The sequence below is a fragment of the Rhopilema esculentum genome, chromosome 20 (assembly GCF_057945365.1).
Source record: "Rhopilema esculentum isolate cy_ngs chromosome 20, ASM5794536v1, whole genome shotgun sequence".
Taxonomy (NCBI): domain Eukaryota; kingdom Metazoa; phylum Cnidaria; class Scyphozoa; order Rhizostomeae; family Rhizostomatidae; genus Rhopilema; species Rhopilema esculentum.
In genome coordinates this window covers 6,421,799-6,444,065 of record NC_142834.1, presented here as the reverse complement: position 1 = coordinate 6,444,065, position 22,267 = coordinate 6,421,799, and the positions used below count along the sequence as shown (strand labels likewise).

Sequence of the window (22,267 nt, the reverse complement as noted above, 5' to 3'; positions counted from 1 at the left end):
ATACTTTAGAGCATTATTTGTTGTTCTGCCCCCGTCCTCTTTTCGTTAAATTAATCCTTAATAATCCTCACTTAAAACTCCTTCTTTCAATCCATTAAATCTTTTTTTTCTTTTTTTCTCTTTGATACTTTAGAGCATTATTTGTTGTTCTGCCCCCGTCCTCTTTTCGTTAAATTAATCCTTAATAATCCTCACTTAAAACTCCTTCTTTCAATCCATTAAATCTTTATTTTTCTTTTTTTCTCTTTGATACTTTAGAGCATTATTTGTTGTTCTGCCCCCGTCCTCTTTTTGTTAAAATAATCCTTGATAATCCTCACTTAAAACTCCTTCTTTCAATCCATTAAATCTTTTTATTTTTCTTTTTTTCTCTTTGATACTTTAGAGCATTATTTGTTGTTCTGCCCCCGTCCTCTTTTCGTTAAATTAATCCTTGATAATCCTCACTTGAAACTCCTTCTTTAAATCCATTAAATCTTTATTTTTCTTTTTTTCTCTTTGATACTTTAGAGCATTATTTGTTGTTCTGCCCCGTCCTCTTTTCGTTAAATTAATCCTTGATAATCCTCACTTAAAACTCCTTCTTTCAATCCATTAAATCTTTTTATTTTTCTTTTTTCTCTTTGATACTTCAGAGCATTATTTGTTGTTCTGCCCCCGTCCTCTTTTCGTTAAATTAATCCTTAATAATCCTCACTTAAAACTCCTTCTTTCAATCCATTAAATCTTTTTTTTTTCTTTTTTTCTCTTTGATACTTTAGAGCATTATTTGTTGTTCTGCCCCCGTCCTCTTTTCATTAAATTAATCCTTGATAATCCTCACTTAAAACTCCTTCTTTCAATCCATTAAATCTTTTTATTTTTCTTTTTTTCTCTTTGATACTTTAGAGCATTATTTGTTGTTCTGCCCCCGTCCTCTTTTCGTTAAATTAATCCTTAATAATCCTCACTTAAAACTCCTTCTTTCAATCCATTAAATCTTTATTTTTCTTTTTTTCTCTTTGATACTTTAGAGCATTATTTGTTGTTCTGCCCCCGTCCTCTTTTCGTTAAATTAATCCTTAATAATCCTCACTTAAAACTCCTTCTTTCAATCCATTAAATCTTTATTTTTCTTTTTTTCTCTTTGATACTTTAGAGCATTATTTGTTGTTCTGCCCCCGTCCTCTTTTCGTTAAATTAATCCTTAATAATCCTCACTTAAAACTCCTTCTTTCAATCCATTAAATCTTTATTTTTCTTTTTTTCTCTTTGATACTTTAGAGCATTATTTGTTGTTCTGCCCCCGTCCTCTTTTCATTAAATTAATCCTTAATAATCCTCACTTAAAACTCCTTCTTTCAATCCATTAAATCTTTATTTTTCTTTTTTTCTCTTTGATACTTTAGAGCATTATTTGTTGTTCTGCCCCCGTCCTCTTTTCGTTAAATTAATCCTTAATAATCCTCACTTAAAACTCCTTCTTTCAATCCATTAAATCTTTATTTTTCTTTTTTTCTCTTTAATACTTTAGAGCATTATTTGTTGTTCTGCCCCCGTCCTCTTTTCGTTAAATTAATCCTTGATAATCCTCACTTAAAACTCCTTCTTTCAATCCATTAAATCTTTTTATTTTTCTTTTTTTCTCTTTGATACTTTAGAGCATTATTTGTTGTTCTGCCCCCGTCCTCTTTTCGTTAAATTAATCCTTAATAATCCTCACTTAAAACTCCTTCTTTCAATCCATTAAATCTTTTTTTTCTTTTTTTCTCTTTGATACTTTAGAGCATTATTTGTTGTTCTGCCCCCGTCCTCTTTTCGTTAAATTAATCCTTAATAATCCTCACTTAAAACTCCTTCTTTCAATCCATTAAATCTTTATTTTTCTTTTTTTCTCTTTGATACTTTAGAGCATTATTTGTTGTTCTGCCCCCGTCCTCTTTTTGTTAAAATAATCCTTGATAATCCTCACTTAAAACTCCTTCTTTCAATCCATTAAATCTTTTTATTTTTCTTTTTTCTCTTTGATACTTTAGAGCATTATTTGTTGTTCTGCCCCCGTCCTCTTTTCGTTAAATTAATCCTTAATAATCCTCACTTAAAACTCCTTCTTTCAATCCATTAAATCTTTATTTTTCTTTTTCTCTCTTTGATACTTTAGAGCATTATTTGTTGTTCTGCCCCCGTCCTCTTTTCGTTAAATTAATCCTTAATAATCCTCACTTAAAACTCCTTCTTTCAATCCATTAAATCTTTATTTTTCTTTTTTTCTCTTTGATACTTTAGAGCATTATTTGTTGTTCTGCCCTGTCCTCTTTTCGTTAAATTACTCCTTGATAATCCTCACTTAAAACTCCTTCTTTCAATCCATTAAATCTTTTTTTTCTTTTTTTCTCTTTGATACTTTAGAGCATTATTTGTTGTTCTGCCCCCGTCCTCTTTTCGTTAAATTAATCCTTGATAATCCTCACTTAAAACTCCTTCTTTCAATCCATTAAATCTTTTTATTTTTCTTTTTTTCTCTTTGATACTTTAGAGCATTATTTGTTGTTCTGCCCCCGTCCTCTTTTCGTTAAATTAATCCTTGATAATCCTCACTTAAAACTCCTTCTTTCAATCCATTAAATCTTTTTTTCTTTTTTTCTCTTTGATACTTTAGAGCATTATTTGTTGTGCTGCCCCTGTCCTCTTTTCGTTAAATTAATCCTTGATAATCCTCACTTAAAACTCCTTCTTTAAATCCATTAAATCTTTTTATTTTTCTTTTTTTCTCTTTGATACTTTAGAGCATTATTTGTTGTGCTGCCCCCGTCCTCTTTTCGTTAAATTAATCCTTAATAATCCTCACTTAAAACTCCTTCTTTCAATCCATTAAATCTTTTTATTTTCCTTTTTTTCTCTTTGATACTTTAGAGCATTATTTGTTGTTCTGCCCCCGTCCTCTTTTCGTTAAATTAATCCTTGATTATCTTCTTTTGAAAGTCCTTCTTCAAATTCATTAAATCTTTTTATTTTTCTTTTTTTCTCTTCAATACTTTAGAGCATTATTTGTTGTTCTGCCCCCGTCCTCTTTTCGTTAAATTAATCCTTAATAATTCTCACTTAAAACTCCTTCTTTCAATCCATTAAATCTTTTTTTTCTTTTTTTTCTCTTTGATACTTTAGAGCATTATTTGTTGTTCTGCCCCCGTCCTCTTTTCGTTAAATTAATCCTTAATAATTCTCACTTAAAACTCCTTCTTTCAATCCATTAAATCTTTATTTTTCTTTTTTTCTCTTTGATACTTTAGAGCATTATTTGTTGTTCTGCCCCCGTCCTCTTTTCGTTAAATTAATCCTTAATAATCCTCACTTAAAACTCCTTCTTTCAATCCATTAAATCTTTATTTTTCTTTTTTTCTCTTTGATACTTTAGAGCATTATTTGTTGTTCTGCCCTGTCCTCTTTTCGTTAAATTACTCCTTGATAATCCTCACTTAAAACTCCTTCTTTCAATCCATTAAATCTTTTTTTTCTTTTTTTCTCTTTGATACTTTAGAGCATTATTTGTTGTTCTGCCCCCGTCCTCTTTTCGTTAAATTAATCCTTGATAATCCTCACTTAAAACTCCTTCTTTCAATCCATTAAATCTTTTTATTTTTCTTTTTTTCTCTTTGATACTTTAGAGCATTATTTGTTGTTCTGCCCCCGTCCTCTTTTCGTTAAATTAATCCTTGATAATCCTCACTTAAAACTCCTTCTTTCAATCCATTAAATCTTTTTATTTTTCTTTTTTTCTCTTTGATACTTTAGAGTATTATTTGTTGTGCTGCCCCTGTCCTCTTTTCGTTAAATTAATCCTTGATAATCCTCACTTAAAACTCCTTCTTTCAATCCATTAAATCTTTTTATTTTTCTTTTTTTCTCTTTGATACTTTAGAGCATCATTTGTTGTTCTGCCCCTGTCCTCTTTTCGTTAAATTAATCCTTGATAATCCTCACTTAAAACTCCTTCTTTCAATCCATTAAATCTTTTTATTTTTCTTTTTTTCTCTTTGATACTTTAGAGCATTATTTGTTGTTCTGCCCCCGTCCTCTTTTCGTTAAATTAATCCTTGATAATCCTCACTTAAAACTCCTTCTTTCAATCCATTAAATCTTTTTATTTTTCTTTTTTTCTCTTTGATACTTTAGAGTATTATTTGTTGTGCTGCCCCTGTCCTCTTTTCGTTAAATTAATCCTTGATAATCCTCACTTAAAACTCCTTCTTTCAATCCATTAAATCTTTTTATTTTTCTTTTTTTCTCTTTGATACTTTAGAGCATCATTTGTTGTTCTGCCCCTGTCCTCTTTTCGTTAAATTAATCCTTGATAATCCTCACTTGAAACTCCTTCTTTCAATCCATTAAATCTTTATTTTTCTTTTTTTCTCTTTGATACTTTAGAGCATTATTTGTTGTTCTGCCCCCGTCCTCTTTTCGTTAAATTAATCCTTAATAATCCTCACTTAAAACTCCTTCTTTCAATCCATTAAATCTTTATTTTTCTTTTTTTCTCTTTGATACTTTAGAGCATTATTTGTTGTTCTGCCCTGTCCTCTTTTCGTTAAATTACTCCTTGATAATCCTCACTTAAAACTCCTTCTTTCAATCCATTAAATCTTTTTTTTCTTTTTTTCTCTTTGATACTTTAGAGCATTATTTGTTGTTCTGCCCCCGTCCTCTTTTCGTTAAATTAATCCTTGATAATCCTCACTTAAAACTCCTTCTTTCAATCCATTAAATCTTTTTATTTTTCTTTTTTTCTCTTTGATACTTTAGAGCATTATTTGTTGTTCTGCCCCCGTCCTCTTTTCGTTAAATTAATCCTTGATAATCCTCACTTAAAACTCCTTCTTTCAATCCATTAAATCTTTTTATTTTTCTTTTTTTCTCTTTGATACTTTAGAGTATTATTTGTTGTGCTGCCCCTGTCCTCTTTTCGTTAAATTAATCCTTGATAATCCTCACTTAAAACTCCTTCTTTCAATCCATTAAATCTTTTTATTTTTCTTTTTTTCTCTTTGATACTTTAGAGCATCATTTGTTGTTCTGCCCCTGTCCTCTTTTCGTTAAATTAATCCTTGATAATCCTCACTTGAAACTCCTTCTTTAAATCCATTAAATCTTTTTATTTTTCTTTTTTTCTCTTTGATACTTTAGAGCATTATTTGTTGTTCTGCCCCTGTCCTCTTTTCGTTAAATTAATCCTTGATAATCCTCACTTGAAACTCCTTCTTTAAATCCATTAAATCTTTTTATTTTTCTTTTTTTCTCTTTGATACTTTAGAGCATTGTTTGTTGTGCTGCCCCTGTCCTCTTTTCGTTAAATTAATCCTTGATAATCCTCACTTGAAACTCCATCTTTAAATCCATTAAATCTTTTTATTTTTCTTTTTTTCTCTTTGATACTTTAGAGCATTGTTTGTTGTGCTGCCCCCGTCCTCTTTTCGTTAAATTAATCCTTAATAATCCTCACTTGAAACTCCTTCTTTAAATCCATTAAATCTTTTTTTTTTTCTTTTTTTCTCTTTGATACTTTAGAGCATTATTTGTTGTTCTGCCCCCGTCCTCTTTTCGTTAAATTAATCCTTGATAATCCTCACTTAAAACTCCTTCTTTCAATCCCTTAAATCTTTTTATTTTTCTTTTTTTCTCTTTGATACTTTAGAGCATTTTTTGTTGTTCTGCCCCCGTCCTCTTTTTGTTAAATTAATCCTTGATAATCCTCACTTAAAACTCCTTCTTTCAATCCTTTAAATCTTTTTATTTTTCTTTTTTCTCTTTGATACTTTAGAGCATTATTTGTTGTGCTGCCCCCGTCCTCTTTTTGTTAAATTAATCCTTAATAATCCTCACTTAAAACTCCTTCTTTCAATCCATTAAATCTTTATTTTTCTTTTTTTCTCTTTGATACTTTAGAGCATTATTTGTTGTGCTGCCCCCGTCCTCTTTTCGTTAAATTAATCCTTGATAATCCTCACTTAAAACTCCTTCTTTCAATCCATTAAATCTTTATTTTTCTTTTTTTCTCTTTGATACTTTAGAGCATTATTTGTTGTTCTGCCCCCGTCCTCTTTTCGTTAAATTAATCCTTAATAATCCTCACTTAAAACTCCTTCTTTCAATCCATTGAATCTTTTTATTTTTCTTTTTTCTCTTTGATACTTTAGAGCATTATTTGTTGTGCTGCCCCCGTCCTCTTTTCGTTAAATTAATCCTTGATAATCCTCACTTGAAACTCCTTCTTTAAATCCATTAAATCTTTTTATTTTTCTTTTTTTCTCTTTAATACTTTAGAGCATTATTTGTTGTGCTGCCCCCGTCCTCTTTTCGTTAAATTAATCCTTGATTATCTTCTTTTGAAAGTCCTTCTTCAAATTCATTAAATCTTTTTATTTTTCTTTTTTCTCTTTGATACTTTAGAGCATTATTTGTTGTGCTGCCCCCGTCCTCTTTTCGTTAAATTAATCCTTGATAATCCTCACTTAAAACTCCTTCTTTAAATCCATTAAATCTTTTTATTTTTCTTTTTTCTCTTTGATACTTTAGAGCATTATTTGTTGTGCTGCCCCCGTCCTCTTTTCGTTAAATTAATCCTTAATAATCCTCACTTAAAACTCCTTCTTTCAATCCATTAAATCTTTTTATTTTTCTTTTTTCTCTTTGATACTTTAGAGGATTGTTTGTTGTGCTGCCCCCGTCCTCTTTTCGTTAAATTAATCCTTGATAATCCTCACTTAAAACTCCTTCTTTAAATCCATTAAATCTTTTTATTTTTCTTTTTTTCTCTTTAATACTTTAGAGCATTATTTGTTGTGCTGCCCCCGTCCTCTTTTCGTTAAATTAATCCTTGATTATCTTCTTTTGAAAGTCCTTCTTCAAATTCATTAAATCTTTTTATTTTTCTTTTTTCTCTTTGATACTTTAGAGCATTATTTGTTGTGCTGCCCCCGTCCTCTTTTCGTTAAATTAATCCTTGATAATCCTCACTTAAAACTCCTTCTTTAAATCCATTAAATCTTTTTATTTTTCTTTTTTCTCTTTGATACTTTAGAGCATTATTTGTTGTGCTGCCCCCGTCCTCTTTTCGTTAAATTAATCCTTAATAATCCTCACTTAAAACTCCTTCTTTCAATCCATTAAATCTTTTTATTTTTCTTTTTTCTCTTTGATACTTTAGAGGATTGTTTGTTGTGCTGCCCCCGTCCTCTTTTCGTTAAATTAATCCTTGATAATCCTCACTTAAAACTCCTTCTTTAAATCCATTAAATCTTTTTATTTTTCTTTTTTTCTCTTTAATACTTTAGAGCATTATTTATTTGTTCTGCCCCCGTCCTCTTTTCGTTAAAGTAATCATTGATTATCTACTTTTGAAAGTCTTTCTTTAAATCCATTAAATCTTTTTATTTTTCTTTTTTTCTCTTTGATACTTTAGAGCATTGTTTGTTGTGCTGCCCCTGTCCTCTTTTCGTTAAATTAATCCTTGATAATCCTCACTTAAAACTCCTTCTTTAAATCCATTAAATCTTTTTATTTTTCTTTTTTTCTCTTTAATACTTTAGAGCATTATTTATTTGTTCTGCCCCCGTCCTCTTTTCGTTAAAGTAATCATTGATTATCTACTTTTGAAAGTCTTTCTTTAAATCCATTAAATCTTTTTATTTTTCTTTTTTTCTCTTTGATACTTTAGAGCATTATTTGTTGTGCTGCCCCTGTCCTCTTTTCGTTAAATAAATCCTTGATAATCCTCACTTAAAACTCCTTCTTTCAATCCATTAAATCTTTTTATTTTTCTTTTTTTCTCTTTGATACTTTAGAGCATTATTTGTTGTTCTGCCCCCGTCCTCTTTTCGTTAAATTAATCCTTGATAATCCTCACTTAAAACTCCTTCTTTCAATCCTTTAAATCTTTTTATTTTTCTTTTTTCTCTTTGATACTTTAGAGCATTATTTGTTGTTCTGCCCGCGTCCTCTTTTCGTTAAATTAATCCTTAATAATCCTCACTTAAAACTCCTTCTTTCAATCCATTAAATCTTTATTTTTCTTTTTTTCTCTTTGATACTTTAGAGCATTATTTGTTGTGCTGCCCCCGTCCTCTTTTCGTTAAATTAATCCTTGATAATCCTCACTTAAAACTCCTTCTTTCAATCCATTAAATCTTTATTTTTCTTTTTTTCTCTTTGATACTTTAGAGCATTATTTGTTGTTCTGCCCCCGTCCTCTTTTCGTTAAATTAATCCTTAATAATCCTCACTTAAAACTCCTTCTTTCAATCCATTAAATCTTTTTATTTTTCTTTTTTCTCTTTGATACTTTAGAGCATTATTTGTTGTGCTGCCCCCGTCCTCTTTTCGTTAAATTAATCCTTAATAATCCTCACTTAAAACTCCTTCTTTCAATCCATTAAATCTTTTTATTTTTCTTTTTTCTCTTTGATACTTTAGAGGATTGTTTGTTGTGCTGCCCCCGTCCTCTTTTCGTTAAATTAATCCTTGATAATCCTCACTTAAAACTCCTTCTTTAAATCCATTAAATCTTTTTATTTTTCTTTTTTTCTCTTTAATACTTTAGAGCATTATTTATTTGTTCTGCCCCCGTCCTCTTTTCGTTAAAGTAATCATTGATTATCTACTTTTGAAAGTCTTTCTTTAAATCCATTAAATCTTTTTATTTTTCTTTTTTTCTCTTTGATACTTTAGAGCATTGTTTGTTGTGCTGCCCCTGTCCTCTTTTCGTTAAATTAATCCTTGATAATCCTCACTTAAAACTCCTTCTTTAAATCCATTAAATCTTTTTATTTTTCTTTTTTTCTCTTTAATACTTTAGAGCATTATTTATTTGTTCTGCCCCCGTCCTCTTTTCGTTAAAGTAATCATTGATTATCTACTTTTGAAAGTCTTTCTTTAAATCCATTAAATCTTTTTATTTTTCTTTTTTTCTCTTTGATACTTTAGAGCATTATTTGTTGTGCTGCCCCTGTCCTCTTTTCGTTAAATAAATCCTTGATAATCCTCACTTAAAACTCCTTCTTTCAATCCATTAAATCTTTTTATTTTTCTTTTTTTCTCTTTGATACTTTAGAGCATTATTTGTTGTTCTGCCCCCGTCCTCTTTTCGTTAAATTAATCCTTGATAATCCTCACTTAAAACTCCTTCTTTCAATCCTTTAAATCTTTTTATTTTTCTTTTTTCTCTTTGATACTTTAGAGCATTATTTGTTGTTCTGCCCGCGTCCTCTTTTCGTTAAATTAATCCTTAATAATCCTCACTTAAAACTCCTTCTTTCAATCCATTAAATCTTTATTTTTCTTTTTTTCTCTTTGATACTTTAGAGCATTATTTGTTGTGCTGCCCCCGTCCTCTTTTCGTTAAATTAATCCTTGATAATCCTCACTTAAAACTCCTTCTTTCAATCCATTAAATCTTTATTTTTCTTTTTTTCTCTTTGATACTTTAGAGCATTATTTGTTGTTCTGCCCCCGTCCTCTTTTCGTTAAATTAATCCTTAATAATCCTCACTTAAAACTCCTTCTTTCAATCCATTAAATCTTTTTATTTTTCTTTTTTCTCTTTGATACTTTAGAGCATTATTTGTTGTGCTGCCCCCGTCCTCTTTTCGTTAAATTAATCCTTGATAATCCTCACTTGAAACTCCTTCTTTAAATCCATTAAATCTTTTTATTTTTCTTTTTTCTCTTTGATACTTTAGAGCATTATTTGTTGTGCTGCCCCCGTCCTCTTTTCGTTAAATTAATCCTTGATAATCCTCACTTAAAACTCCTTCTTTCAATCCATTAAATCTTTATTTTTCTTTTTTTCTCTTTGATACTTTAGAGCATTATTTGTTGTTCTGCCCCCGTCCTCTTTTCGTTAAATTAATCCTTAATAATCCTCACTTCAAACTCCTTCTTTCAATCCATTAAATCTTTATTTTTCTTTTTTTCTCTTTGATACTTTAGAGCATTATTTGTTGTTCTGCCCCCGTCCTCTTTTCGTTAAATTAATCCTTGATAATCCTCACTTGAAACTCCTTCTTTAAATCCATTAAATCTTTTTATTTTTCTTTTTTCTCTTTGATACTTTAGAGCATTATTTGTTGTGCTGCCCCCGTCCTCTTTTCGTTAAATTAATCCTTGATAATCCTCACTTAAAACTCCTTCTTTAAATCCATTAAATCTTTTTATTTTTCTTTTTTTCTCTTTGATACTTTAGAGCATTATTTGTTGTGCTGCCTCCGTCCTCTTTTCGTTAAATTAATCCTTGATAATCCTCACTTAAAACTCCTTCTTTCAATCCATTAAATCTTTATTTTTCTTTTTTTCTCTTTAATACTTTAGAGCATTATTTATTGTGCTGCCCCCGTCCTCTTTTCGTTAAATTAATCCTTGATTATCTTCTTTTGAAAGTCCTTCTTCAAATTCATTAAATCTTTTTATTTTTCTTTTTTCTCTTTGATACTTTAGAGCATTATTTGTTGTGCTGCCCCCGTCCTCTTTTCGTTAAATTAATCCTTGATAATCCTCACTTGAAACTCCTTCTTTAAATCCATTAAATCTTTTTATTTTTCTTTTTTTCTCTTTAATACTTTAGAGCATTATTTGTTGTGCTGCCCCCGTCCTCTTTTTGTTAAATTAATCCTTGATTATCTTCTTTTGAAAGTCCTTCTTCAAATTCATTAAATCTTTTTATTTTTCTTTTTTCTCTTTGATACTTAAGAGCATTATTTGTTGTGCTGCCCCCGTCCTCTTTTCGTTAAATTAATCCTTGATAATCCTCACTTAAAACTCCTTCTTTAAATCAATTAAATCTTTTTATTTTTCTTTTTTTCTCTTTGATACTTTAGAGCATTATTTATTTGTTTTGCCCCCGTCCTCTTTTCGTTAAAGTAATCATTGATTATCTACTTTTGAAAGTCTTTCTTTAAATCCATTAAATCTTTTTATTTTTCTTTTTTTCTCTTTGATACTTTAGAGCATTATTTGTTGTGCTGCCCCCGTCCTCTTTTCGTTAAATTAATCCTTGATTTTTTCACTTGAAACTCTTTCTTTAAATCCATTAAAGCTTTATTTTTCTTTTTTTCTTTTTGATACTTTAGAGCATTATTTGTTGTTCTGCCCCCGTTCTCTTTTCGTTAAATTAATCCTTAATAATCCTGACTTAAAACTCCTTCTTTCAATCCATTAAATCTTTTTTTTTCTTTTTTCTCTTTGATACTTTAGAGCATTATTTGTTGTTCTGCCCCCGTCCTTTTTTCGTTAAATTAATCCTTGATTATCTTCTTTTGAAAGTCCTTCTTTATATCCATTAAATCTTTTTATTTTTCTTTTTTTCTCTTCGATACTTTAGTGCATTATTTGTTGTGCTGCCCCTGTCCTCTATTCGTCAAATCAATCCTTGATAATCCTCACTTGAAACTCCTTCTTTAAATCCATTAAATCTTTTTATTTTCTTTTTTTCTCTTAAATACTTTAGAGCATTATTTGTTGTGCTGCCCCCGTCCTCTTTTCGTTAAATTAATCCTTGATTATCTTTTCTTGAAACTCCTTCTTTCAATCCATTAAATCTTTTGATTTTTCTTTTTTTCTCTTTATTACTTTAGAGCATTATTTTTTGTTCTGCCTCCGTCCTCTTTTCGTTAAATTAATGCTTGATTTTCTTCACTTGAAACTCCTTCTTTAAATCCATTAAATCTTTTTACTTTTCTTTTTTCTCTTTGATACTTTAGAGCATTATTTGTTGTGCTGCCCCCGTCCTCTTTTTGTTAAATTAATCCTTGATAATCCTCACTTAAAACTCCTTCTTTCAATCCATTAAATCTTTATTTTTCTTTTTTTCTCTTTTATACTTTAGAGCATTATTTGTTGTTCTGCCCCCGTCCTCTTTTCGTTAAATTAATCCTTAATAATCCTCACTTAAAACTCCTTCTTTCAATCCATTAAATCTTTTTATTTTTCTTTTTTCTCTTTGATACTTTAGAGCATTATTTGTTGTGCTGCCCCCGTCCTCTTTTCGTTAAATTAATCCTTGATAATGCTCACTTGAAACTCCTTCTTTAAATCCATTAAATCTTTTTATTTTTCTTTTTTCTCTTTGATACTTTAGAGCATTATTTGTTGTGCTGCCCCCGTCCTCTTTTCGTTAAATTAATCCTTGATAATCCTCACTTAAAACTCCTTCTTTCAATCCATTAAATCTTTATTTTTCTTTTTTTCTCTTTGATACCTTAGAGCATTATTTGTTGTTCTGCCCCCGTCCTCTTTTCGTTAAATTAATCCTTAATAATCCTCACTTCAAACTCCTTCTTTCAATCCATTAAATCTTTTTATTTTTCTTTTTTCTCTTTGATACTTTAGAGCATTATTTGTTGTGCTGCCTCATTTGTTGTTCTCTTTAATACTTTAGAGCATTATTTATTTGTTCTGCCCCCGTCCTCTTTTCGTTAAAGTAATCATTGATTATCTACTTTTGAAAGTCTTTCTTTAAATCCATTAAATCTTTTTATTTTTCTTTTTTTCTCTTTGATACTTTAGAGCATTGTTTGTTTTGCTGCCCCTGTCCTCTTTTCGTTAAATTAATCCTTGATAATCCTCACTTAAAACTCCTTCTTTAAATCCATTAAATCTTTTTTTTCTTTTTTTCTCTTTGATACTTTAGAGCATTATTTGTTGTTCTGCCCCCGTCCTCTTTTCCTTAAATTAATCCTTGATAATCCTCACTTAAAACTCCTTCTTTCAATCCATTAAATCTTTTTATTTTTCTTTTTTTCTCTTTGATACTTTAGAGCATTATTTGTTGTTCTGCCCCCGTCCTCTTTTCGTTAAATTAATCCTTGATAATCCTCACTTAAAACTCCTTCTTTCAATCCATTAAATCTTTTTATTTTTCTTTTTTCTCTTTGATACTTTAGAGCATTATTTGTTGTTCTGCCCCCCTCCTCTTTTCGTTAAATTAATCCTTAATAATCCTCACTTAAAACTCCTTCTTTCAATCCATTAAATCTTTATTTTTCTTTTTTTCTCTTTGATACTTTAGAGCATTATTTGTTGTGCTGCCCCCGTCCTCTTTTCGTTAAATTAATCCTTGATAATCCTCACTTAAAACTCCTTCTTTCAATCCATTAAATCTTTATTTTTCTTTTTTTCTCTTTGATACTTTAGAGCATTATTTGTTGTTCTGCCCCCGTCCTCTTTTCGTTAAATTAATCCTTAATAATCCTCACTTAAAACTCCTTCTTTCAATCCATTAAATCTTTTTATTTTTCTTTTTTCTCTTTGATACTTTAGAGCATTATTTGTTGTGCTGCCCCCGTCCTCTTTTCGTTAAATTAATCCTTGATAATCCTCACTTGAAACTCCTTCTTTAAATCCATTAAATCTTTTTATTTTTCTTTTTTCTCTTTGATACTTTAGAGCATTATTTGTTGTGCTGCCCCCGTCCTCTTTTCGTTAAATTAATCCTTGATAATCCTCACTTAAAACTCCTTCTTTCAATCCATTAAATCTTTATTTTTCTTTTTTTCTCTTTGATACTTTAGAGCATTATTTGTTGTTCTGCCCCCGTCCTCTTTTCGTTAAATTAATCCTTAATAATCCTCACTTCAAACTCCTTCTTTCAATCCATTAAATCTTTATTTTTCTTTTTTTCTCTTTGATACTTTAGAGCATTATTTGTTGTTCTGCCCCCGTCCTCTTTTCGTTAAATTAATCCTTGATAATCCTCACTTAAAACTCCTTCTTTCAATCGATTAAATCTTTATTTTTCTTTTTTTCTCTTTAATACTTTAGAGCATTATTTGTTGTGCTGCCCCCGTCCTCTTTTCGTTAAATTAATCCTTGATTATCTTCTTTTGAAAGTCCTTCTTCAAATTCATTAAATCTTTTTATTTTTCTTTTTTCTCTTTGATACTTTAGAGCATTATTTGTTGTGCTGCCCCCGTCCTCTTTTCGTTAAATTAATCCTTGATAATCCTCACTTGAAACTCCTTCTTTAAATCCATTAAATCTTTTTATTTTTCTTTTTTTCTCTTTAATACTTTAGAGCATTATTTGTTGTGCTGCCCCCGTCCTCTTTTCGTTAAATTAATCCTTGATTATCTTCTTTTGAAAGTCCTTCTTCAAATTCATTAAATCTTTTTATTTTTCTTTTTTCTCTTTGATACTTAAGAGCATTATTTGTTGTGCTGCCCCCGTCCTCTTTTCGTTAAATTAATCCTTGATAATCCTCACTTAAAACTCCTTCTTTAAATCAATTAAATCTTTTTATTTTTCTTTTTTTCTCTTTGATACTTTAGAGCATTATTTATTTGTTCTGCCCCCGTCCTCTTTTCGTTAAAGTAATCATTGATTATCTACTTTTGAAAGTCTTTCTTTAAATCCATTAAATCTTTTTATTTTTCTTTTTTTCTCTTTGATACTTTAGAGCATTATTTGTTGTGCTGCCCCCGTCCTCTTTTCGTTAAATTAATCCTTGATTTTTTCACTTGAAACTCTTTCTTTAAATCCATTAAAGCTTTATTTTTCTTTTTTTCTTTTTGATACTTTAGAGCATTATTTGTTGTTCTGCCCCCGTTCTCTTTTCGTTAAATTAATCCTTAATAATCCTGACTTAAAACTCCTTCTTTCAATCCATTAAATCTTTTTTTTTCTTTTTTCTCTTTGATACTTTAGAGCATTATTTTTTGTTCTGCCCCCGTCCTCTTTTCGTTAAATTAATCCTTGATTATCTTCTTTTGAAAGTCCTTCTTTATATCCATTAAATCTTTTTATTTTTCTTTTTTTCTCTTCGATACTTTAGTGCATTATTTGTTGTGCTGCCCCTGTCCTCTATTCGTCAAATTAATCCTTGATAATCCTCACTTGAAACTCCTTCTTTAAATCCATTAAATCTTTTTATTTTCTTTTTTTCTCTTAAATACTTTAGAGCATTATTTGTTGTGCTGCCCCCGTCCTCTTTTCGTTAAATTAATCCTTGATTATCTTTTCTTGAAACTCCTTCTTTCAATCCATTAAATCTTTTGATTTTTCTTTTTTTCTCTTTATTACTTTAGAGCATTATTTTTTGTTCTGCCTCCGTCCTCTTTTCGTTAAATTAATGCTTGATTTTCTTCACTTGAAACTCCTTCTTTAAATCCATTAAATCTTTTTACTTTTATTCTCTTTGATACTTTAGCGCATTATTTGTTGTGCTGCCCCCGTCCTCTTTTCGTTAAATTAATCCTTGATAATCCTCACTTGAAACTCCTTCTTTAAATCCATTAAATCTTTTTATTTTTCTTTTTTCTCTTTGATACTTTAGAGCATTATTTGTTGTGCTGCCCCCGTCCTCTTTTCGTTAAATTAATCCTTGATAATCCTCACTTAAAACTCCTTCTTTCAATCCATTAAATCTTTATTTTTCTTTTTTTCTCTTTGATACTTTAGAGCATTATTTGTTGTTCTGCCCCCGTCCTCTTTTCGTTAAATTAATCCTTAATAATCCTCACTTCAAACTCCTTCTTTCAATCCATTAAATCTTTATTTTTCTTTTTTTCTCTTTGATACTTTAGAGCATTATTTGTTGTTCTGCCCCCGTCCTCTTTTCGTTAAATTAATCCTTGATAATCCTCACTTAAAACTCCTTCTTTCAATCCATTAAATCTTTATTTTTCTTTTTTTCTCTTTAATACTTTAGAGCATTATTTGTTGTGCTGCCCCCGTCCTCTTTTCGTTAAATTAATCCTTGATTATCTTCTTTTAAAAGTCCTTCTTCAAATTCATTAAATCTTTTTATTTTTCTTTTTTCTCTTTGATACTTTAGAGCATTATTTGTTGTGCTGCCCCCGTCCTCTTTTCGTTAAATTAATCCTTGATAATCCTCACTTGAAACTCCTTCTTTAAATCCATTAAATCTTTTTATTTTTCTTTTTTTCTCTTTAATACTTTAGAGCATTATTTGTTGTGCTGCCCCCGTCCTCTTTTCGTTAAATTAATCCTTGATTATCTTCTTTTGAAAGTCCTTCTTCAAATTCATTAAATCTTTTTATTTTTCTTTTTTCTCTTTGATACTTAAGAGCATTATTTGTTGTGCTGCCCCCGTCCTCTTTTCGTTAAATTAATCCTTGATAATCCCGATTTTAAACTCTTTCTTTAAATCCATTAAATCTTTTTATTTTTCTTTTTTTCTCTTTGATACTTTAGAGCATTATTTGTTGTGCTGCCCCCGTCCTCTTTTCGTTAAATTAATCCTTGATTTTTTCACTTGAAACTCTTTCTTTAAATCCATTAAAGCTTTATTTTTCTTTTTTTCTTTTTGATACTTTAGAGCATTATTTGTTGTTCTGCCCCCGTTCTCTTTTCGTTAAATTAATCCTTAATAATCCTGACTTAAAACTCCTTCTTTCAATCCATTAAATCTTTTTTTTTCTTTTTTCTCTTTGATACTTTAGAGCATTATTTGTTGTGCTGCCCCCGTCCTCTTTTCGTTAAATTAATCCTTGATTTTTTCACTTGAAACTCTTTCTTTAAATCCATTAAAGCTTTATTTTTCTTTTTTTCTTTTTGATACTTTAGAGCATTATTTGTTGTTCTGCCCCCGTTCTCTTTTCGTTAAATTAATCCTTAATAATCCTGACTTAAAACTCCTTCTTTCAATCCATTAAATCTTTATTTTTCTTTTTTTCTCTTCAATACTTTAGTGCATTATTTGTTGTGCTGCCCCTGTCCTCTTTTCGTTAAATTAATCCTTGATAATCCTCACTTAAAACTCCTTCTTTTAATCCATTAAATCTTTTTATTTTTTTTTTTTCTCTTTGATACTTTAGAGCATTATTTGTTGTTCTGCCCCTGTCGTCTATTCGTCAAATTAATCCTTGATAATCCTCACTTGAAACTCCTTCTTTAAATCCATTAAATCTTTTTATTTTCTTTTTTTCTCTTAAATACTTTAGAGCATTATTTGTTGTGCTGCCCCCGTCCTCTTTTCGTTAAATTAATCCTTGATTATCTTTTCTTGAAACTCTTTCTTTCAATCCATTAAATCTTTTGATTTTTCTTTTTTTCTCTTTATTACTTTAGAGCATTATTTTTTGTTCTGCCTCCGTCCTCTTTTCGTTAAATTAATGCTTGATTTTCTTCACTTGAAACTCCTTCTTTAAATCCATTAAATCTTTTTACTTTTATTCTCTTTGATACTTTAGCGCATTATTTGTTGTGCTGCCCCCGTCCTCTTTTCGTTAAATTAATCCTTGATAATCCTCACTTGAAACTCTTTCTTTCAATCCATTAAATCTTTTTATTTTTCTTTTTTTCTCTTTAGTACTTTAAAGCATTATTTATTTGTTCTTCCCCCATCCTTTTTTCGTTAAATTAGTCCTTGATTATCTTCTTTTAAAAGTCCTTCTTTATATCCATTAAATCTTTTTTTTTTCTTTTTTTCTCTTTAATACTTTAGAGCATTATTTGTTGTGCTGCCCCCGTCCTCTTTTCGTTAAATTAATCCTTGATAATCCTCACTTGAAACTCCTTCTTTAAATCAATTAAATCTTTTTATTTTTGTTTCTCTTTGATACTTTAGTGCATTATTTGTTGTTCTGCCCCTGTCCTTTTTTCGTTAAATTAATCCTTGATAATCCTCACTTGGAACTCTTTCTTTAAATCCACTAAATCTTTTTATTTTTCTTTTTTTCTCTTTAATACTTTAGAGCATTATTTGTTGTTCTGCCCCCGTCCTCTTTTCGTTAAATTAATCCTTGATAATCCTCACTTGAAACTCCTTCTTTAAATCAATTAAATCTTTTTATTTTTGTTTCTCTTTGATACTTTAGTGCATTATTTGTTGTTCTGCCCCTGTCCTTTTTTCGTTAAATTAATCCTTGATAATCCTCACTTGGAACTCCTTCTTTAAATCCACTAAATCTTTTTATTTTTCTTTTTTTCTCTTTAATACTTTAGAGCATTATTTGTTGTTCTGCCCCTGTCTTCTTTTCGTTAAATTAATCCTTGATAATCCTCACTTGAAACTCCTTCTTTAAATCCATTAAATCTTTTTATTTTTCTTTTTTCTCTTTAATACTTTAGAGCATTATTTGTTGTTCTGCCCCTGTCCTCTTTTCGTTAAATCAATCCTTGATTTTCTTGTTTTGAAAGTCCTTCTTTAAATCCATTAAATCTTTTTATTTTTCTTTTTTTCTCTTTAATACTTTAGAGCATTATTTGTTGTGCTGCCCCTGTCCTCTTTTCGTCAAATTAATCCTTGATTATCTTCTTTTGAAAGTCCTTCTTTAAATTCATTAAATCTTTTTATTTTTCTTTTTTTCTCTTTAATACTTTAGAGCATTATTTGTTGTGCTGCCCCTGTCCTCTTTTCGTTAAATTAATCCTTGATAATCCTCACTTGAAACTCCTTCTTTAAATCCATTAAATCTTTTTATTTTTCTTTTTTTCTCTATGATATTTTAGAGCATTATTTATTTGTTCTGCCCCGTCCTCTTTTCGTTAAATTAGTCCTTGATTATCTTCTTTTTAAAGTCCTTTTTTAAATCCATTAAATCTTTTTTTTTTATTTTTTTCTCTTTGATATTTTAGAGCATTATTTGTTATGCTGCCCCCGTCCTCTTTTCGTTAAATTAATCCTTGATAATCCTCACTTGAAACTCCTTCTTTCAATCCATTAAATCTTTTTATTTTTCTTTGTTTCTCTTTGATACTTTAGAGCATTATTTGTTGTGCTGCCCCCGTCCTCTTTTCGTTAAATTAATCCGTGATAATCCTCACTTGAAACTCCTTCTTTAAATCCATTAAATCTTTTATTTTTCTTTTTTCTCTTTAATACTTTAGAGCATTATTTGTTGTGCTGCCCCCGTCCTCTTTTCGTTAAATTAATCCTTGATTATCTTCTCTTGAAATTCCTTCTTTCAATCCATTAAATCTTTTGATTTTTCTTTTTTTCTCTTTATTACTTTAGAGCATTATTTTTTGTTCTGCCCCCGTCCTCTTTTCGTTAAATTAATGCTTGATTTTCTTCACTTGAAACTCCTTCTTTAAATCCATTAAATCTTTTTATTTTTGTTTCTCTTTGATACTTTAGTGCATTATTTGTTGTTCTGCCCTGTCCTTTTTTCTTTAAATTAATCCTTGATAATCCTCACTTGAAACTCTTTCTTTAAATCCATTAAATCTTTTTATTTTTCTTTTTTTCTCTTTAATACTTTAGAGCATTATTTGTTGTTCTGCCCCTGTCTTCTTTTCGTTAAATTAATCCTTGATAATCCTCACTTGAAACTCCTTCTTTAAATCCATTAAATCTTTTTATTTTTCTTTTTTTCTCTTTAATACTTTAGAGCATTATTTGTTGTTCTGCCCCTGTCCTCTTTTCGTTAGATCAATCCTTGATTTTCTTGTTTTGAAAGTCCTTCTTTAAATCCATTAAATCTTTTTATTTTCCTTTTTTTCTCTTTAATACTTTAGAGCATTATTTGTTGTGCTGCCCCTGTCCTCTTTTCGTCAAATTAATCCTTGATTATCTTCTTTTGAAAGTCCTTCTTTAAATTCATTAAATCTTTTTATTTTTCTTTTTTTCTCTTTAATACTTTAGAGCATTATTTGTTGTGCTGCCCCTGTCCTCTTTTCGTTAAATTAATCCGTGATAATCCTCACTTGAAACTCCTTCTTTAAATCCATTAAATCTTTTATTTTTCTTTTTTCTCTTTAATACTTTAGAGCATTATTTGTTGTGCTGTCCCGTCCTCTTTTCGTTAAGTTAATCCTTGATAATCCTCACTTGAAACTCCTTCTTTAAATCCATTAAACCTTTTTTTTCTTTTTCTCTCTTTGATATTTTAGAGCATTATTTGTTGTTCTGCCCCTGTCCTCTTTTCGTTAAATTAATCCTTGATAATCCTCACTTGAAACTCCTTCTTTAAATCCGTTAAATCTTTTGATTTTTCTTTTTTTCTCTTTATTACTTTAGAGCATTATTTTTTGTTCTGCCTCCGTCCTCTTTTCGTTAAATTAATGCTTGATTTTCTTCACTTGAAACTCCTTCTTTAAATCCATTAAATCTTTTTACTTTTATTCTCTTTGATACTTTAGCGCATTATTTGTTGTGCTGCCCCCGTCCTCTTTTCGTTAAATTAATCCTTGATAATCCTCACTTGAAACTCTTTCTTTCAATCCATTAAATCTTTTTATTTTTCTTTTTTTCTCTTTAGTACTTTAGAGCATTATTTATTTGTTCTTCCCCCATCCTTTTTTCGTTAAATTAGTCCTTGATTATCTTCTTTTAAAAGTCCTTCTTTATATCCATTAAATCTTTTTTTTTTCTTTTTTTCTCTTTAATACTTTAGAGCATTATTTGTTGTGCTGCCCCCGTCCTCTTTTCGTTAAATTAATCCTTGATAATCCTCACTTGAAACTCCTTCTTTAAATCAATTAAATCTTTTTATTTTTGTTTCTCTTTGATACTTTAGTGCATTATTTGTTGTTCTGCCCCTGTCCTTTTTTCGTTAAATTAATCCTTGATAATCCTCACTTGGAACTCCTTCTTTAAATCCACTAAATCTTTTTATTTTTCTTTTTTTCTCTTTAATACTTTAGAGCATTATTTGTTGTGCTGCCCCTGTCTTCTTTTCGTTAAATTAATCCTTGATAATCCTCACTTGAAACTCCTTCTTTAAATCCATTAAATCTTTTTATTTTTCTTTTTTTCTCTTTAATACTTTAGAGCATTATTTGTTGTTCTGCCCCTGTCCTCTTTTCGTTAAATCAATCCTTGATTTTCTTGTTTTGAAAGTCCTTCTTTAAATCCATTAAATCTTTTTATTTTTCTTTTTTTCTCTTTAATACTTTAGAGCATTATTTGTTGTGCTGCCCCTGTCCTCTTTTCGTCAAATTAATCCTTGATTATCTTCTTTTGAAAGTCCTTCTTTAAATTCATTAAATCTTTTTATTTTTCTTTTTTTCTCTTTAATACTTTAGAGCATTATTTGTTGTGCTGCCCCTGTCCTCTTTTCGTTAAATTAATCCTTGATAATCCTCACTTGAAACTCCTTCTTTAAATCCATTAAATCTTTTTATTTTTCTTTTTTTCTCTATGATATTTTAGAGCATTATTTATTTGTTCTGCCCCGTCCTCTTTTCGTTAAATTAGTCCTTGATTATCTTCTTTTGAAAGTCCTTTTTTAAATCCATTAAATCTTTTTTTTTTATTTTTGTTTCTCTTTGATACTTTAGTGCATTATTTGTTGTTCTGCCCCTGTCCTTTTTTCGTTAAATTAATCCTTGATAATCCTCACTTGAAACTCCTTCTTTAAATCCATTAAATCTTTTTATTTTTCTTTTTTTCTCTTTAATACTTTAGAGCATTATTTGTTGTTCTGCCCCTGTCCTCTTTTCGTTAAATCAATCCTTGATTTTCTTGTTTTGAAAGTCCTTCTTTAAATCCATTAAATCTTTTTATTTTTCTTTTTTTCTCTTTAATACTTTAGAGCATTATTTGTTGTGCTGCCCCTGTCATCTTTTCGTCAAATTAATCCTTGATTATCTTCTTTTGAAAGTCCTTCTTTAAATTCATTAAATCTTTTTATTTTTCTTTTTTTCTCTTTAATACTTTAGAGCATTATTTGTTGTGCTGTCCCGTCCTCTTTTCGTCAAATTAATCCTTGATTATCTTCTTTTGAAAGTCCTTCTTTAAATTCATTGAATCTTTTTATTTTTCTTTTTTTCTCTTTAATACTTTAGAGCATTATTTGTTGTGCTGTCCCTGTCCTCTTTTCGTTAAATTAATCCTTGATAATCCTCACTTGGAACTCCTTCTTTAAATCCAATAAATCTTTTTATTTTTCTTTTTTTATCTATAATACTTTAGAGCATTATTTGTTGTTCTGCCCCTGTCCTCTTTTTGTTAAATTAATCCTTGATTTCTTCACTTGAAACTCTTTCTTTCAATCCATTGAATCTTTTGATTTTTCTTTTTTTCTCTTTATTACTTTAGAGCATTATTTATTTGTTCTGCCCCTGTCCTCTTTTTGTTAAATTAATCCTTGATTTCTTCACTTGAAACTCTTTCTTTCAATCCATTGAATCTTTTGATTTTTCTTTTTTTCTCTTTGATACTTTAGAGCATTATTTATTTGTTGTGCTGCCCCTGTCCTCTTTTCGTTAAATTAATCCTTGATAATCCTCACTTGAAACTCCTTCTTTAAATCCATTAAATCTGTTTATTTTTCTTTTTTTCTCTATGATACTTTAGAGCATTATTTATTTGTTCTGCCCCGTCCTCTTTTCGTTAAAT

General features: G+C 29.4%; 1 protein-coding gene across 3 annotated transcripts in view; it reads left to right on the top strand.

Moving 5' to 3' along the window:
• The window catches only part of LOC148957841 (uncharacterized), a 111,522-nt gene that overhangs the window by 83,210 nt on the left and 6,045 nt on the right, over positions 1 to 22,267 (top strand). The window lies entirely within an intron of this gene.